A 17,109-nucleotide genomic window follows, 5' to 3' on the forward strand; every position below is an offset into this window, starting at 1 on the left:
CTTAAAATTATGAATTTGATCTTAATTGTAATACTTAACTTAATAGGGACATTCACAACCACGAATTACCTTTGTTACAAGTAGACGGACAGTTAACGTAGAAGACAACAAATGTAAGTTAGCTTAAAATTAATCATGCAAAAAGAAATTACAATAAATAACAATTTCAGCTTAAAGCCTACTCAAAGCAATAACGAGTTTGCTGGTTAAGAGTCCGAAACGTGACCGTCTTCGTAACAACTATCGTATGAGAGTAGCATCACTTTCATCCGTTAGCACAGATATTGATTTGGGACTAATCACTAACTCTTAGATGGAAGCAATGCACTCTACAATAATCGAGATCTGTCCTGGCCACGTCCTTGCGAATGCCGAGGAAGGGGAAGGATGATTAGTTGGACATCTACTTAAGAAAGATGCAGAGAACTCTACGCCCTCTCATAGGTGCCACGGGAGGTTTTGGGATTGTGTGGAGGGTTTTAACAGTAGGAATCGTTTTGGTAGAACGTGGAACACAGAAATAACTAAGATAGAAATACAAAGTAGTACCAAAGCAAAGGTGCAGGAGGAATATTCTACAGCAAATGAACGTAGCTTTCATTGCTTTTAGCACCTATAACGGTAATTAAACCATGGACGGAAATAGCTGCCGTGCCCCTAACTGAAGCAAATCTCCAAGACTTACAGATAGAATTTTATACAAATTTCAAAGTGTATAAAAAATTCTCCATGAATTCCAGAAAAGAATGTTCTCTACGGATTCCAGAAGGAATTTTTCACGTCCAATTCTCCACGAATTCTAGACGCAATTCTGCACAAATTTTAGAATGAATTTTGCACAAACTCCAGAAGAAATTCTTCCAGAATTACTGAGGAATTTTCCATGAACATTGTGCACAAACTGTGGAAGGTAATATCACCGTTTTTCAGGAGGAATTCTCCACGAGCTTGAGCTTGATGACCGCATGATTCGTTAGTTGTTACTTTCGATCATTTTCAATTTCACAGGGATTTAGTTGGGGCTTGGGATTAGTATTCCAACCTCCATGTGCACAACACTAGATTTCAGTAATAAAAGAAACAATAACGGCTCCAGCCATGTCCTTGCGGTCATCTGGGAATAGAAGAAATAGTTGAATCATTTGTTTGAAAAACTGCATAGGTCCATTTTACACTATTTCAAGAAAACAACAAAAAACTGTTTTTTGAACAAATTTGCACCGAATCTTTCGATTTCTTCGATATAGATCAATAGTTTTTGGCAAAACTCAACACCCTGGGGCATTTTCAGTGCAAAAAATCTAAGCAGTACTCCACAATTGCTCTTCAAAGTACGTGAACATATGTAGTTTCTCAGACAAACGAAAACATTTTCATACATTCCTGTACAATTTTTTTTTTTTGTATTTTTTGCCAGAATACATATTTTTGGACGAGGATTCAAAATATATAAAAATCTCATTTTGGCCAAAAATGTTACATATGCAGTTTCTCAAACAAACGGTTAAGTTGGTGTGACATTCGTTGATACTAGAGACCGAGATTATCTACATCTCCACAGTTGCCAAAAGAGGGATTTATGTTTTTGAGACGGGGAAAGTCCCGATCGCAGTATGGGCTCAAGAGTGAGAAATGAGACGTCTCACTTCTCACTCCTTATTTCTCACTTCTCGATGAAAAAAGGGAGTAGTGAGACGTCTCACTACTAACTTTGCGCTCCTCTTTTTAACAGTGAGAAGTGGGAAATGAGGAGTGAGTAGTGAGACGTCTCACTTTTCACTCCTCCTTTATCACTTTTCGCTGTAAAAAGTGCGAAGCGCGAAGTGAATAGTGAGACAGCGCTTTTTTATCATTCCTAATTTCTCACTTTCCCAAAAAATATTCGGTTAAATGACCTATTCGGCCAAATGTCCTATTCGGCCAAATGATACTTTCGGCCAAACGACCCTTTCGGCCAAATGACTCTTTCGGCCAAACGACCCTTTCATCCAAACGAACCTTTCGACTTAATTACCCTATCGACCAAATGACCCTTTCGGCCAAATGACCCTTTCGTCCAAATGAACCTTTCGGCCCAATGACCATTACGGTCGAACAACCCTTTCGGTCACACGCCCCTTTCGGCCAAACAACCCTTTCGGCCAAATGACTTTCGACCTAATGGTCTGTTCGGCCAAATGGTATATTCGGCTAAACAACTTTCGGCCTAGTGGCATTCGGCCAAATGGCTTTCGGCCGAATGGATTTCGGCTAAATGACCCTTTCCCAAAACTTTTCACGTGAAAACAGTAGGCGAGTTGTCGCCGGCGACTACTTCTCAAATCATGTACTCAAACGATAATAAACACAGAATTCGCATTCAAACATTAATCTTTACCATGATCAGTTAATTGCCAACAGTCCCGTTATATCTTCTATATGGCGTTATGGTTTCATGGTAGTAAGGAAAAAGTGTTCAAAATGTAACGGTAAGTGCTTCAAATCAAGATACGATTTTAAAACGATTCTTAATCGCTGGCGAGTTTTTATCACTTGATAATTTAAAAGTAAGATCGCGGGTGATTTTGATCACCCTCGATTTTTTGAAAATTTGATTTTTCCCAACCCTGCTCGTCTCGATGATCATTTGCATAATTTTCATCTGGTCTTCATCAAATCAGCAAAATAGTTTTTTGACACGATCAAAGGAATTTCAACCTAAAGGTATGTTCGCCAAATGACATATTGGACTGCATATAATAACATCCATATGTACGGCGTTATTTGGAAAATAAAGTTGAACATAGAAAAATCTCTATCAATTCGGCTGAACAAGTATTGGCAGGAAAAGTTTTAAGCGTACATGCTAGCAAATTGATCGAAATCAATTTCACTCACAATGATATTGTGAAAAATGTTCAGTTTCAGTTAACCAACTATTTGGAACACGAATATTCATGAGGAAGCACCATATTACGTTCGTCCTGTCTACGCCTTGGTTTGTGACACATTTGATTCGGCCCAACCATTAGTAAGGCAAAATGGAAACGTCAGTTGGTAGTGTTTTTTGGGGAGGAAATATTTTCAAACTAGATCGGAGTCAATTATTCTTGAGATGCTAGAATGGTGGCATTGGCCTTTTAGATATAGAAAGCAAATGCAAATCCTTATTTGTTATAAACATTATCTATGGTTGATCAGGTAATACAAACAGTATACTGTTATAACGATATTATTTATTAATATTGCTATGTATAAGGAGGCTCTCACTTAATGTTTGCCATGAATGGGTTAACGAAGCGAAGAAACAGTACAATTTGTCATCAGTCGTATCTCTTGTATTAGTATTTTGTCGAAAAAGTTTGTTTTTTTTCTAGTCAGATATTTCAATCACCGACACCATTTGCTTTGAGGTAGTGAGAAAATGACTGCAGAACATCAGTTCTCGTTTCGTTTCAATGAGAAACACATCTCGACTTCTACTGTTTTGTTAAGGATCTAATCCCAAACAAAGAGAAATTAATTAGTTACGGTATTGGTCGCCTCCAAAGTTCAAATTGTGAATTCTGCCTGATAACAATCAACACCTTATTATGTTTTGATAACAATCAACACCGTATTATGAGGTATTATAGTTGCTGCTCCTGGACTTCATCTCATATAGCTCCCATCAGAAAGTAAGCAATGAAAAGGTATTTGATTTGTTTCTTATGCTGGCACTTAATTTGGATAATAAAATTGTCAATAATCAATAAACTGCTATCGATAACTAGCCCGGCGATCAATGCATCATGAGTGAAGCCCCCTCAAAAGAAAAGTATGATCCTTAAAAGAAGATCATTGATCCATAACTTTTAATAAATATACAATCAAAATCATACAATTGAAATTGTATTGAATATTTATGGGTCATTGTTTTTAATCTATGGGCAAAAAAAACGTTTTGTTACTTTTATTTTTGTGATTTTTATCAGCTGCGAGCACGCAAATTAAAAAATGTTAAAAAACAGCGATTGGACTGGTGTTGTATTCAGGTGAGGACAAAATACGTATCTGTAAAGAATGCAAAGTGGTGAAAAACAATTGATTAGAATTTTTGTTGGGAGACTACATAGGGGGAAAGACGGCTTTGGCAGGTTTTGTTCTATTATTGGCAGGGGGGTTTTTGTCGACCAAATTTTATGAAATTTGGCCAGAATATTCTTTGATATGCAAAGAATGTTTAGGCCAAATTTGAGCCTAGTCAGTCATAAAAAAACCCCTGCCAATAATAGAACAAAATCTGCCAAAGCCGTCATTCCCCCTATATACATTGACTTCAGCTCCTTTTGATTTTGGGACAAAAAATAGATTCCAACATAATGAAAATAAATGTAAAACATAACTAAAGATTTATCCCGAGTTCGCTCAACATGGAAATTATTTTACCAATTTCATAAAAGAGTTACTAAGCCCAAAAGTTCGAGCCAAAGTTTAGTAACACATTAAAATCCAGACTATGGTTCGCGGCACTTCTTCAATAAACTCTATGCGTTAAAATAATTAAGCCACTGGGGATGTTCTACTTGCACCATCATAATTAAATTTAATATCAACAGGCACAGCTTAACAGGCACACAAAGCTGAACATCAGGATTGTTGTGAGTGTTGTTCATGGATACAAAGCCAATATTTTCCTGTTTCCATCATGACCGTACCGTTTCCAGGCAATTATGTGGAAAACTACACTGCAACAAGTAAGTGAAAGAAGTAATCTATCCACTCCTTTGGGAGCATCCTTTACGAATCCTTCCACTGCATTCAACACTACTGGCAAAACAGTCCCCCATCACGTGCTTCTCTGTAGTCTTTCATACGGCTACGTTCGACTACGATTACGATGATGATAATGGAGACGAAAGCTTATCCGACGGCAACGGTGAAGCGTAATGAATTGAAATCAACTCCCAACGGGAAAAAATGGAGTTATTATTTTATGAGATTTGTGATGTCCTTTAAGGATTACGTTGCTTGATTCCAGGCTCAACAATGGTAATAACCGGTACTCAACATGCCTCAAAGCTTACAAACCCACTGGAATCCCTTTGAAGTGCTTGGAGTAATTCGTTTACAACCTTTGATTGAGAGAACGATTAAACCCCGCTACAAGAACCTACTGGGAAGCAACTTGTTGCGTAACAGTTTTCCATAACCTCTCGAGGTTCGATGTTCGTGCTTCCACTCGATCCCATTTATGAGAGGGCTGGTCAGTGGTTAGATAATAGATGCAACCATCCTCGTCTCGTGATTAGGATCCTTGTCATAATCGTCCACAGGGACGATGACCATTCTCAAGCACACATGCCGGTGTGCTATGGACACATATAGTTGCGGTCATGCAGTGAATAATTTGCCTTCCGGAAACTAATTTCCTAGTGGATGTTTACCTAACCTTTTGGCTAGCAATTCGAAATGGAACAGGTTGATCTCATTGAAGAGCACATTAAAACGTTAGTTAGTCAATTACTCGAGCCCACCAGGGACATCCGTTGGTCAAACTTCATCTTATTTCACGGTGGCACAAAGTGTTCGATAAAATACTTGACTGACTATAACATGCGCACATTTTTGGTTGTAGCGAGTTAGTTAGGAAATCAGCCAATACTTTTGATACATTGTCATCATATCAAACCATTATCTTATATTATATCAATTTGACCAACTGTGCGGCGCCTCTGGACTCTTAGTTGGGCAACATATGTCTACTGATGGAAAATTATTCACCTGTGTGGAGATGCCGGATGAATCTTAATTCACTGAAACAGTTATTCCAACAACTCATGATACGGAAGCTAGAGCCAAACTGTTGTTGCTTGTTCAGTATATGGATGAGGTGAATATCGCACTAATCATTTTGTAACATATTACATGAAAGCATCCACCTAAGATATGAATCATGGAGCGAAGCAGTTAAATGCTAAAAAGTTAAAATATTAAATGCACTCCGGAAATGGAAAATGTTTGAAATCATGATTAATATAATTTAAAGTACAGTAATGAAATGATATATGTACAACAAACCGTAAGCATAATTCATTTCATATTTTTCCAGGATCGTATCTACTTAAATGACAATTTGCCATGTGAACGGATGCAAATGCTTTACTATGCAAGCAAGTAAGCAATGAGTTGCATTCTCAATTCAGCATTATAAAGTGATATGGATTGAAAATAGGATAATTTTTAACGAACCATCCTTATTGAAGCTCTAGGATTTGTAGTGAGATACCGATGTAAATATAAAACTGACAGGCTTGACTTAGAAATATAAAATGATATTAATTTTGTCGGAATTGCAAGAATATTATTATATGCACAATAAGGGAAGCGTCGTTTGGCCGAAAACCATCCGGCCAAATATCCTTTGGCCGAACACCACTAGAACGAATATACCATTTAACCGAACAGACTATCTGGCAGAACAAGTCATTTGGCTGAACAGGTCGTTCGGCCGAATAGGTCCCTCGGCCGAATACAGTGGGTCCAAAAAGTATTCGTCTAGCTGCATATTCTTTAGTAAAATGTAAAACTTGGGCGTGATAGAAGTGAAATCAAAAAACTTTCTTCTAAATTTGGTAGAAAACTTATCAACACATGATTATTATTCAAAAGCAAATAGAAATTTCAATTACTTTTTCTGGTATGTAGAGAATATCTAAATTTCGTCAATTTCGCTCGCTCAAAAAGTATTCGTCTATTCAGAAAATAATCGAGTGAAACACGAATATAATAGTTTTATTCGCATGTAGTTACACTAGCACACTCTAGTGATGTCTAGCAACATTTTTGTCAATATTCAATGACAGATCAAATAATGTTTTTGTTTTGCTTGGCGCGGAAAATAGAAGCACCATGGGTGGGAAAAGTAAAAAGATGAGTCAAAATGAAAAAAAACTTATTCTACGCCTCCATAATTAGTGCAAGTTGACTTATGACTTTGCAAGAAATGTGCCCCATAAAAAATCCTCCCGATTTTCCCTCAGATTAAATCGGTTCACGTCGGTAGGGTCGACCGATTTTGTTCCCGACGAATTTATAGATTGTTTCACCGAGCCTTATGGGACTTTTACAGGGGAGCTCGCCGACGCGACGCCAAACGAAATCGATAGACTATTATCGACTAAATCGAATAAACAAAAGATCGATTTCGTTGTAAATAATATGTGACGAAACTAAACGAAATAGAGTGATTAATCGGTTTATTAAATTTCATCATAGAGCAGATCAGACTAAATCTCTAGATTAATCGGTAGATAAAATAATGAAATCAGGTGAAATAGAGTGTTTAATCATTAAATTTCATCAGAGAGCAGGCCAGACTAAATCTGTAGTTAGATCGGTGTAGAAAATAATGATATCAGATGAAATAGGGTGTTTCATTGGTTTATTACATTTCATCATGGAACAGATCAGACTAAATCAATAGATTGATCGCAGAGGAAAATGATGGAATTAGACGAAATATAGTATTTAATCTGTTTATTAAATTTTACCAAAGAGCAGATCAGACTAAATCTGTGGATTGGTCGGTATAGAACATAATAAAAACAAACAAAATCGAAGGTTTAGTTGATGTAGTTAAACGGGTGGCATGGCTGATAGTTTTCCGATTCTGTCCAGATCGCAAGATCAAACCTCGGACGAAACGGACTCATTCTGATGCTGACCTGTTTGGTCCAGAAGGTTATCGGTCTATAACTGAAAAATAGTTTAATGTTAATTTAATAGAAATTTGATTTAACATAGTACAAGAAAGACATACATTAGTAGGGTTACTAGGTATTAAAGCATTTTTTGCATCCAACGAGTAGCGGTTTCAATACAGGTATTCGGTATTTTTGATCTCCTCTATGTTACCATCGTTCTCTAACTTCTAAAAATGATGAATGAACGGTATAGTAAAAATGATTAAGCTCTATAATAATAATCAACAGTTTACCTGAAAATGGCCTTTTTTCTTTTACAGAAAACATACATGCCAAAGAAAGCACCAATTTCGATACAAGTCAGCACACAAAACAAACCAACATTACTTTAACCTGGAATGGAAATATTATAATTTTGGAAAATGTCTTATTTACTTACTAATGATGAAATAAAATGACCTGTCCTTCCCCGTAATGCTGGGTAGACACGTTTGCGTGGTTTGTAAGATCTACCATGGTCACATTATCAGCTACAGGCAAATCATGGACCCAACGAAAACCTTCCCCAATATCCAACTCCATGGTACTTATGCGGGGTCGCTGAGTCGGGAAGCTCTCACTAAGTAAGTACTACATCAACACTTCCTTCCCCTTCCAAGTTACCGCGAAGATGGGCGTGACCAGGAGTAGTAATTCTCATGCTTTTGTGATTTGTATCCTAGATTGAAATCAAGGATCACTCACCTGGATTTCTGATAGCAATCTGAATGAGGATTTCAAAAAAAAATCAGTATGTTATGCTATGAAATAAAATAACCTATCCTGCAGAACTTGAAAAAAAAAAGACAACTGAACTTGTTGCGATAAAAATATAAATTCTAAAAGATTGTATTAAAAACATTTCATGTCTTCTGGATAACATTCATTCATGTGTTAAAATCGATGAAATTTTATCACTTACCTTGATTTCCCGGTCTTCCTGGATGTTCCGTAATGTGTCTCGATCTGAAAATCTCACAAATAAGGTCAATATTTCAATAAATAAATATTATTTACTTACTTTGTTTATTCAATGTTTGTGAACACAGGGATCCGATTTCGCCTGTTCATTAATCAGATGATCAAAATAAGCACCAAATAAACAATCAATCGATTATTTAACCGATGAAATAGGCAACCGATTGCTTGCGACTTAATCGTTGAATAAATCTGGCGACGAAATTATGTAGCCTACGACAATCGACGTCGTCGGTGCAAAAATAGGTCGATTTGGAAGGCACCCGATTTCGTCGAGTGATGGTGAAATTTTGGAGCTGTCAAACTTTTTATGGGGTGGGTAGACCAAGGGTAGCAAGAATTCAACCATTTAATTGGTGATTGATCGCATCAGCACCACAAAAACCTATCAAATTAAATAACAGAGTGGTCGTCAGCGATGGCAAGCTGATAACGATGAGCGATTTATTGTGCGGAAAATTAAAAAAAAATCCTTAAAAACGAGTTCACCCATATAGGCAAGTGAGTTGGAGAGAAGAAGTGCTCAGATTATGAACCAATACGAACAGAAATACCTGTGAAAAGTATGGGTATAATAAGCGAGTATCACGGAAGAAAATTCAAGTGAGCCATCAAATTATCAAAAACAGCTCAATTTCAGCTAAAAATATCGCTGGAAGAAGGATGACTTTCAGAATCAAGTCATGTTATCTGATAAAAGCAAGTACAGCATATTTGGATCAAATGGCCGATGTATGGTATGGCCCAGATATGAATCCAATTTAACTCCATTGGAAGGTTCTGGACGACAAACTTTTCGTAAAATTCGTGAAAGTCATATTTTCAACAACAACGAATTGAAATTAGTGTTGAAAGAAAAATGGAAGAATATTCCGTCCCCCATTACGGCTAATTTGGTCAGTTCCATGCCACAAGAACTACATCCCGTCATAGATACACAGGGGAATCCAACGAAATATTGAATTCCACTCTACAACTTCTGTTTTCGTTTCAAAAGCGCGCTAAACCTGACTAGACGAATGCTTTTTAAGCCCGTATTTAATGAATTGTTATGTTTTGTTACCTGTGTTTTTGTTATTGTTTTATTTTTCTGTTTGGTTTTTAACAATAAAGATGAATTGATTAATTTACTACTCAATGTAATCAATAGTTTTATTTTTTTGAGCTTACTAGATTCTTTCTTTGACATTTTCTAGAAAACACACAGCTAGACGAATACTTTTTGGACTCACTGTATGTCATTTGGCCAAACACTGCGAAAAGTGAGAGATGAGAGGTAAGAAATGATGAGTGAGAATAAAAACGTAAGAAGTGAGACGTATGAGAATTCTCACTTCTCACTGTGGAAAATGAGTAGTGCGAAATGAGAAGTGAGACGTGTCACTACTCACTTTGCACTTTTCACTTTTCATAGTGAGAAGTGAGACACTTGACACTTTAAAAACTGTAAAGTGCGAAGTGATTAGTGAAACGTCTCACTTGCAGTGTTGATAGAATCATGCTCAAATCTCACTCACCGAAGCCTCATGCGCGAGCTGACTTGCTTGCGATTCCGCATGGAAAGCATCGCGCATGAGTTTTTCACGCCGAAAAATGATTTCGCTCAAAAAGTGTTAAAACCTTATCAAAGCGTATTTTATGTTTACGTATGGATTTATTATCTATTGTTTTAAGCCAAGAAATTTATTCCGATGAATTTAACGAAGAAGAACACGCAAAAATCAAGCAATGATGCAAATCACGAGTCGAATTATGAACGATTCTCTGGGCCATGAGTTGGGTAAGGTTTGCCTCGCGTTTGATTTGAATCGTGGATGATTTTTGAGAATTTGAGTTTTTACCAACACTGATCACTTCTCACTTCGCACTACTCACTTTTTACAGTAAGAAATGATTAGCGAGAAATGAGACATCTTCGTTCTCACTACTACATGCAAATGACAAATGACCCGTACGACCGATGGGTTTCTGCCAGATGCGTTTTGGCAAAAGATATTTTAGTTACAAGATAAATACCGTGCGGGACCGAAATCCGTACAGCACCGAAATCCGTCCACCTCATGAGATATCAATAAATTAGAGGGTGTTAAAGGTAATTAATGTAGAAATAATTTATTTTACCCAGTTCAGATACTTGGCAGTCAGCTTCTAAGGCGAAGAAATGGAAAGAAGGCTTTGAAATTAAAACAGCAAAAATCAAAAACAAATCGCCACCCACCAAACGCAGAGTTTTTGCCGCCATTTTGTTTTCGGGTAGAGCATAATTGCACTAAAAGTAACTGTGTTTTCATTGCTAATTGCGAATCATTACATAAGATAAGCGGAATACAAATTGAAGGGATCGCTTCTCAAAGTGCGTATCGAACTATTTACAGTGGTTGTTTAGTCAATCAGACTGCTTCAATTTAAATATTTAGTTAAATAATAGCTGTACGGATTTCGATCCTTTGATTCGAAATCCGTCCACAGTGGACGGATTTCGAGTCAGGAGTAGTAGATTTTATCCATTATTTTATCATGTTTTTCGTAGTTTTTAATGAGTGAATGTGAAACACTTCAAAAGTAGAAGCCTTCATGCTCCTGTGTCAGTGACAAAAGTTTTATTTACATTCCTATTTCTAATGACTTTTTCATATACTAAGGTGCCTAAGTGTACGGATTTCGATGCCCCACGGTATTGTCGCTTCGGTTCCCTTTGTTCTACTGTGGATGGATTTTCCCTTTTTTGACATTTAGCTCCCTATCCTCGCCAGCAAAAGTTGTTTCGGACAGCGACGACAGCGACAATCTTTATCTTGTAACTAAAACATCTTTTGTTCTGGCCTAACGGTTTGTTCGGCCTAGTGTTTATCTCTTTTGCTGATGTCATCGTATTGTTGTTGAATATTGTTGTTTTCTGAAGTATTATTTGACAGCTGGGAAGCATGAAACAAATATATTCAAAGGTTGAATCAACTATCACGTATGGTAGCATCACAAAGCAAATCAGTTTGCGCCACAATCCTTCGTTTTCGATTGTTATTGATGTGGTTGCCGTGCGGGACCGAAATCCGTACAGCACCGAAATCCGTCCACCTCATGCGATATCAATCAATTAAAGGTGGTCAAAGGTAATTAATGTAGGAATAATTAATCTTATCCTGTTCAGACACTTGATAGTAAGTTTTTAGGGCATAGAATTGGTAAGAAGGCTTTGAAATTTAAACCACCAAAATCAAAAACAAATCTTCACCCACCAAACGCGGAGTTTGTGCCGCCATTTTGTTTTCTGGTAGAGCATAATTGCACCAAAAGTAACTGTGTTTCAATTGCTAATTGCAAATCATTACATAAGATAAGCGGAATACAAATCAAAGGGATCGCTTCTCAAGGTACATATCGAACTATTTGCAGTGGTAGTTTAGTCAATCAGGCTGTTTCAATTTAAATATTTAGTTAAGAAATAGCTGTACGGATTTTGATCCTTTGATTCGAAATCCGTCCACGGTGGACGGATTTCGAGTCAGGAGCAGTGGTGCGAATTCTCAATCTCAGTGACTGAAATTTGTTGAAATTGATACCATATCCTCTTCACACTCACTTCCTAACAGTGAAAACTGAAAATGGTTAGCAGCAACAATCAAAGAAAGAGTAAACAAAAGACCTCTCTTCTCATTGCACACGCAGCCCGCAGTGGCAGTCCATTCAGTTCACTCGCTGCTGCGTGAATGCGACGGCCCTATATAAATGCATGGGTGAATACTATCACTTGAAAGACAATGACAGGAAATTTGTGCCAAGTGATCACCAGCTTCAGCCCGCTGTAGGCAAACCGAGTAAGCTAATCTACTCCTGCTTTGTCTTACTGACTGAAAGACACCGTCACATGCGAAGAGGAGCAGAGAAAAATACAAAACAAAAGAATCACACTCAGCAGGCATTGTTGATAAATTGCACCACTGGTCAGGAGTAGTTGATTTAATTAATTATTTTATCATGTTTTTCGTAGTTTTTAATGAGTAAACGTGAAACACTTCAAAAGTAGAAGGCTTCATGCACCTGTGTCAATCACAGACGTTTTATTTACATTCGATTCCTATTTTCTAATGACTTTTTCATATACTAAGGTGCTTAAGTGTATGGATTTCGATGCCCCACGGTACATGTCATGAAATAAAAGAAAGATACCCCACGAAGGGAAAGTAGGCATGGAAGAACATTGAGTCGAACATTAGGTTATCTTAAAATGTCATACAAGTTAAAAAAAACGTCGTGGAAATAGAAAAACGAAACATGTTAATTTTTTGCGATTTATGCAATTGATTGTGAGAGAAAAACAATAGAGTATTGCAGAATTTCCTTTTGCGCCCAAAATGGGGAAGCGTAAGTTGATTCAGAGCGTAAAAAGAGAGAGCGTTATTTGGAATTTTGATCGTAAAAAGAGGGAGCGCTATTTGAAGTTTGGAGCGTATAAAAAGTTGACATTCTTTTAGGTAAGCTTGATATTTAACTTACTTTTAATCTTAAGATGTGTCTTTCACCTATTTCGGTATTAGGGTCATCCAAATTATTTTCGTTATTATGGTCGTCCAATTGTTTGAGTGTTGAGGCCTTAAGATGTTCATGGTACGCCAAGAAATCAAGAAGTCATAAGTGGTGCAGATCCTTGATGACGCACAGTAAGACGTCATCATCATTTTCAAGTATTTAAAGTTTTTCGAGAACCTCCAAGCTCCAGGACCTGTGTTTTGTGATACATAGAATAGAATGCAACCATTGCATATGTTCATGGTCACACGCGTAACCAGAGATCCTTTAGATTGTTTCAAAAGTGGTACAAGCCCTTTGTGGTACGTAGAATAGAATGCGTCCGTTGCATAGGTCATCCAAGAAAACCCTCTGAAATAGGCCTTAAGATCTACACGCGTAACCAGAGATCTTTCGGATTGTTTCAAAAGTGGTACATGCCCTTTGCGTTGGTCCTCCACGAGCATTGTCCAGGTCTCGTGTCCGTAGAGGACTACCGGTCTAATGAGCGTTTTGTAGATTGTCAGTTTGGTACGGCGGCAAACTCTATTCGTTCGGAGCGTCTTGCAGAGTCCAAAGTACGTACGATTTCCAGCCAGTATGCGTCTCCGAATTTCTCTGCTGGTATCATTTTCGGCAGTCACCAGTGAGCCCAAATACACAAATTCTTCAACCACCTCGATTTCGTCACCACCGATACAAACTCATGGTGGGTGGCTTACATTGTCCTCTCTTGAGCCTCTTCCTATCATGTACTTCGTCTTCGACGTGTTGATGACTAGTCCGATCATTTCCCGGGAAATCGTTTCCCGGAATGGAAGCTTTAGTCAGTATAATCAAGGCTAATTATGTTTTTTGCGCAGTAACCATACTGGGGCCCTCCTTAGCCTAGCGGTAAGACGCGCGGCTACAAAGCAAGACCATGCTGAGGGTGGCTGAGTTTGATTCCCGGTGCCGGTCTAGGCAAGTTTCGGATTGTATCGATTTCCCTGGGCATAACAGTATCGTCGTGTTAGCCTCGTGATATACGAATGCAAAAATGGTACCATGGCATCGTAATTGTTGAATTCTCTGTTTGAAAGCTCGGCCATCGACCTTCTAAGAGCCATGAAATTGCCACCCCATCCCGGGTGGAGATGCTGTTCTTAGAAATAGGGATGTCCAAGCTTCTTTGTCACTGATCCGGGAAGGTTTGGCCAGACCATATTTAGTTGACGAACTGTAGGAACCAAATCTTGGCGAAAGGCGGGAGGTTTTTGGGCATAGGATACCCAATCTGACGGGACTTCCATTATCATTTGAGATGGCGAGCGACAGCTCGGCTACATAAAACGGTATAATGAAGCCAGAATTTTGAAAACCGTATGGACCTAAAAGGTTGTGGTGGATTAAGTGATACCAGTGATTGTCCGCTGAAACTCGGTGGAGTAGTCGTTTACTGATGCTAATACTCCCCAACTATATTGGTGACTTCGGGGATCAGTAACGGTACGACCAGGTGTATCGAAGTGCATGGAGGAAGCTCTTCGCTTACCAGAGAGCACGTTGACTTCCCCCCGCGTTCTGTAGTGGATTGAGCCAACTAGCCAACGCGCATCGTTCGACCACCAGCGGAGTGTATTCTGTCCGAGCCGGCTGCTGATTTGCGAGATGCTGGCAATGGCGACATCAAGGACGGTTTGGATCAAGTTGGGCGTGTTTCGTTCAAATGTGTATCGGTGGTAGATGTTCCAGTCTGCGGCATCGTAGCGCTATTTTGGCCACCGGGAGATGTCTGGGGGCGAGGCATGGACGGTGATCAAAACTGAAAACTAATTGCTCTAAGAAAAATCCTGCAGACGCCCCTTGAGAGTGGCAAGTATAGCCCGACTAGAAGCGATCACGTCGATGGCAGTGGCCGAGTGGACAGAAAACAAGATGAACGAAATGTTGTTGAGCGGTACAAGGTTCGTAATCTCGAACGGTTCAAGCCGGCGGTACCTTGGGGATCAAACCTATGAACACCTTAGCTGGCGGTGCACGTACATATCCCCATTTCTTATCTTTCTTATGGTGCCCGGTATCGTCGGGGAACGCTTCACCCTCACCCTCAGCCCTCCGAAGAAGGGCTGAGGAGGTTGAGACTCTGGACAAGCTATTATTGTTTGTTAAGAAAATTATTTTTAGCTTTTTAGGGGAACGTCTTAACTTTTCATAAGAGCACCGTGGTTGTTTACTTCGTCCGTGGATGCGATGTTCGGTCCAAAGGTTCCGATTGGGATACAGTTTCCGGTCTTAAGGCACCATGACTGTTCGAGCTAGGCAACGACTCAAATGTTGCAGTAGTGTGGATATTTTTTGTCACATTGGAGGCTGTAGCTTGTAGGGTGTTTGGGTGCTTGTTGAAGAAGTCGTAAAGTCTTCACGAGAGGTCCACTACCACTACTGGGGCCTTTGTTACCGGGCGATGTGTTAGTAAGGCTTCTTTTAGGAATATTGGAAACCGTAAAACCAGTTCCGACGTGGGAGGGGTGATATTAGCCTAGGTCTTAGTTACTAGGTCTTTGTTTGAAGTCTTCGGTTGTGGTGAATAAAAGACGTATTAGCGTTTTGCGAAGCCTGGAGAGTGGGGAGGACGGCAAGAGAATCTCTGTTGAAAGCCGCATCAGATAAACTGCGGTTCTCAACCTGGGGTACACGTACCCCTCGGGGTACCTTCACCGGGCCCAGGGGGTACCTCAGATAAAAATGCATAATGGCGGATTTCAATCAATTTTAATCAAAACTTATTGATAAAGTTTCATTTCATTTTTTTTATTTCAAGGTTGTGTACATAATATGCATGTCGATCAGTAACTTGAAGACTATTGAATCCTTCTCTCCACAACCACCACAGTGAATGAAGGGCTGTGGGACAAAGAATCAAAAGGACAGAACGACGAATGAACAAATTTTAAAAACAGAGAGACATGAAGCATGTCATAAGACGAGTTTGTACCATCTCATTTAATTCCATCACTTGATTGTACCTTGACAGATACGTATTTCGACCTCAACAGTAAGGTCGTCTTCAGTGTTTCGTACTTGACTCGACTTAAGTCACGAGACACTGAAGACGACCTTACTGTTGAGGTCGAAATACGTATCTGTCAAGGTACAATCGAATGGTGGAATAAAATGGGACAAACTCGTCTTGTAATCAGTGAAGACATTCCACTAGAAAGCTAAAAATAATTTTCTTAAGAGGTTTGGAGGTTTTTTTTTTCGAAAAGCTCAGTTGCTTCGTTGCAAGAGAATTGGAAGCATCCTTCGACGCTTCTCAAAAGCCTGCTTCTAAGCAGCCCGAAAGACTGCTTTCAACAGGCTTGGAAGCCTTCTTTCAAATGGGTCGGAAGCCTCCTTTCAAGAGGCCGGGAAGCCTCCTTTCAAGAGGCCGGGAAGCCTCCTTTCAAGAGGCCGGGAAGCCTCCTTTCAAGAGGCCGGGAAGCCTCCTTTCAAGAGCCCCAGAAGCCTCCTTTCAAGAGGCCCGGAAGCCTCCTTTCAAGAGGCCCGAAAGCCTCCTTTCAAGAGGCCCGGAAGCCTCCTTTCAAGAGGCCCGGAAACCTTCTTTCAAGAGGCCGGAAAGCCTCCTTTCAAGAGGCCGGGAAGCCTCCTTTCAAGAGGTCGGGAAGCCTCCTTTCAAGAGGCCGGGAAGCCTCCTTTCAAGAGGCCGGGAAGCCTCCTTTCAAGAGGCCGGGAAGCCTCCTTTCAAGAGGCCCGGAAGCCTCCTTTCAAGAGGCCCGGAAGCCTCCTTTCAAGAGGCCCGGAAGCCTCCTTTCGAGAGGCCCGGAAGCCTCCTTTCAAGAGGCACAGAAGCCTCCTTTCGAGAGGCCTGGAAGCCTACTTTCAAGAGGCCCAGAAGCCTTCTTTCAAGAGGCCAGGAAGCCTCCTTTCAAGAGGCCCA

The 17,109-nt window shown here is 39.5% G+C and overlaps 1 long non-coding RNA gene across 1 annotated transcript; it reads right to left on the bottom strand.

The window, feature by feature from the left end:
• Positions 1–7,482: 7,482 nt before the first annotated feature.
• Positions 7,483–8,413, bottom strand: LOC134214461 (uncharacterized). Its single transcript, XR_009979797.1, has 3 exons — positions 7,958–8,413; positions 7,781–7,891; positions 7,483–7,716 (listed from the first exon to the last, which is right to left on the bottom strand). It is a non-coding gene; the product is annotated as an uncharacterized LOC134214461 (long non-coding RNA).
• Positions 8,414–17,109: the final 8,696 nt, after the last annotated feature.

Source organism: Armigeres subalbatus, chromosome 2 (assembly GCF_024139115.2).
Source record: "Armigeres subalbatus isolate Guangzhou_Male chromosome 2, GZ_Asu_2, whole genome shotgun sequence".
Lineage (NCBI taxonomy): Eukaryota > Metazoa > Arthropoda > Insecta > Diptera > Culicidae > Armigeres > Armigeres subalbatus.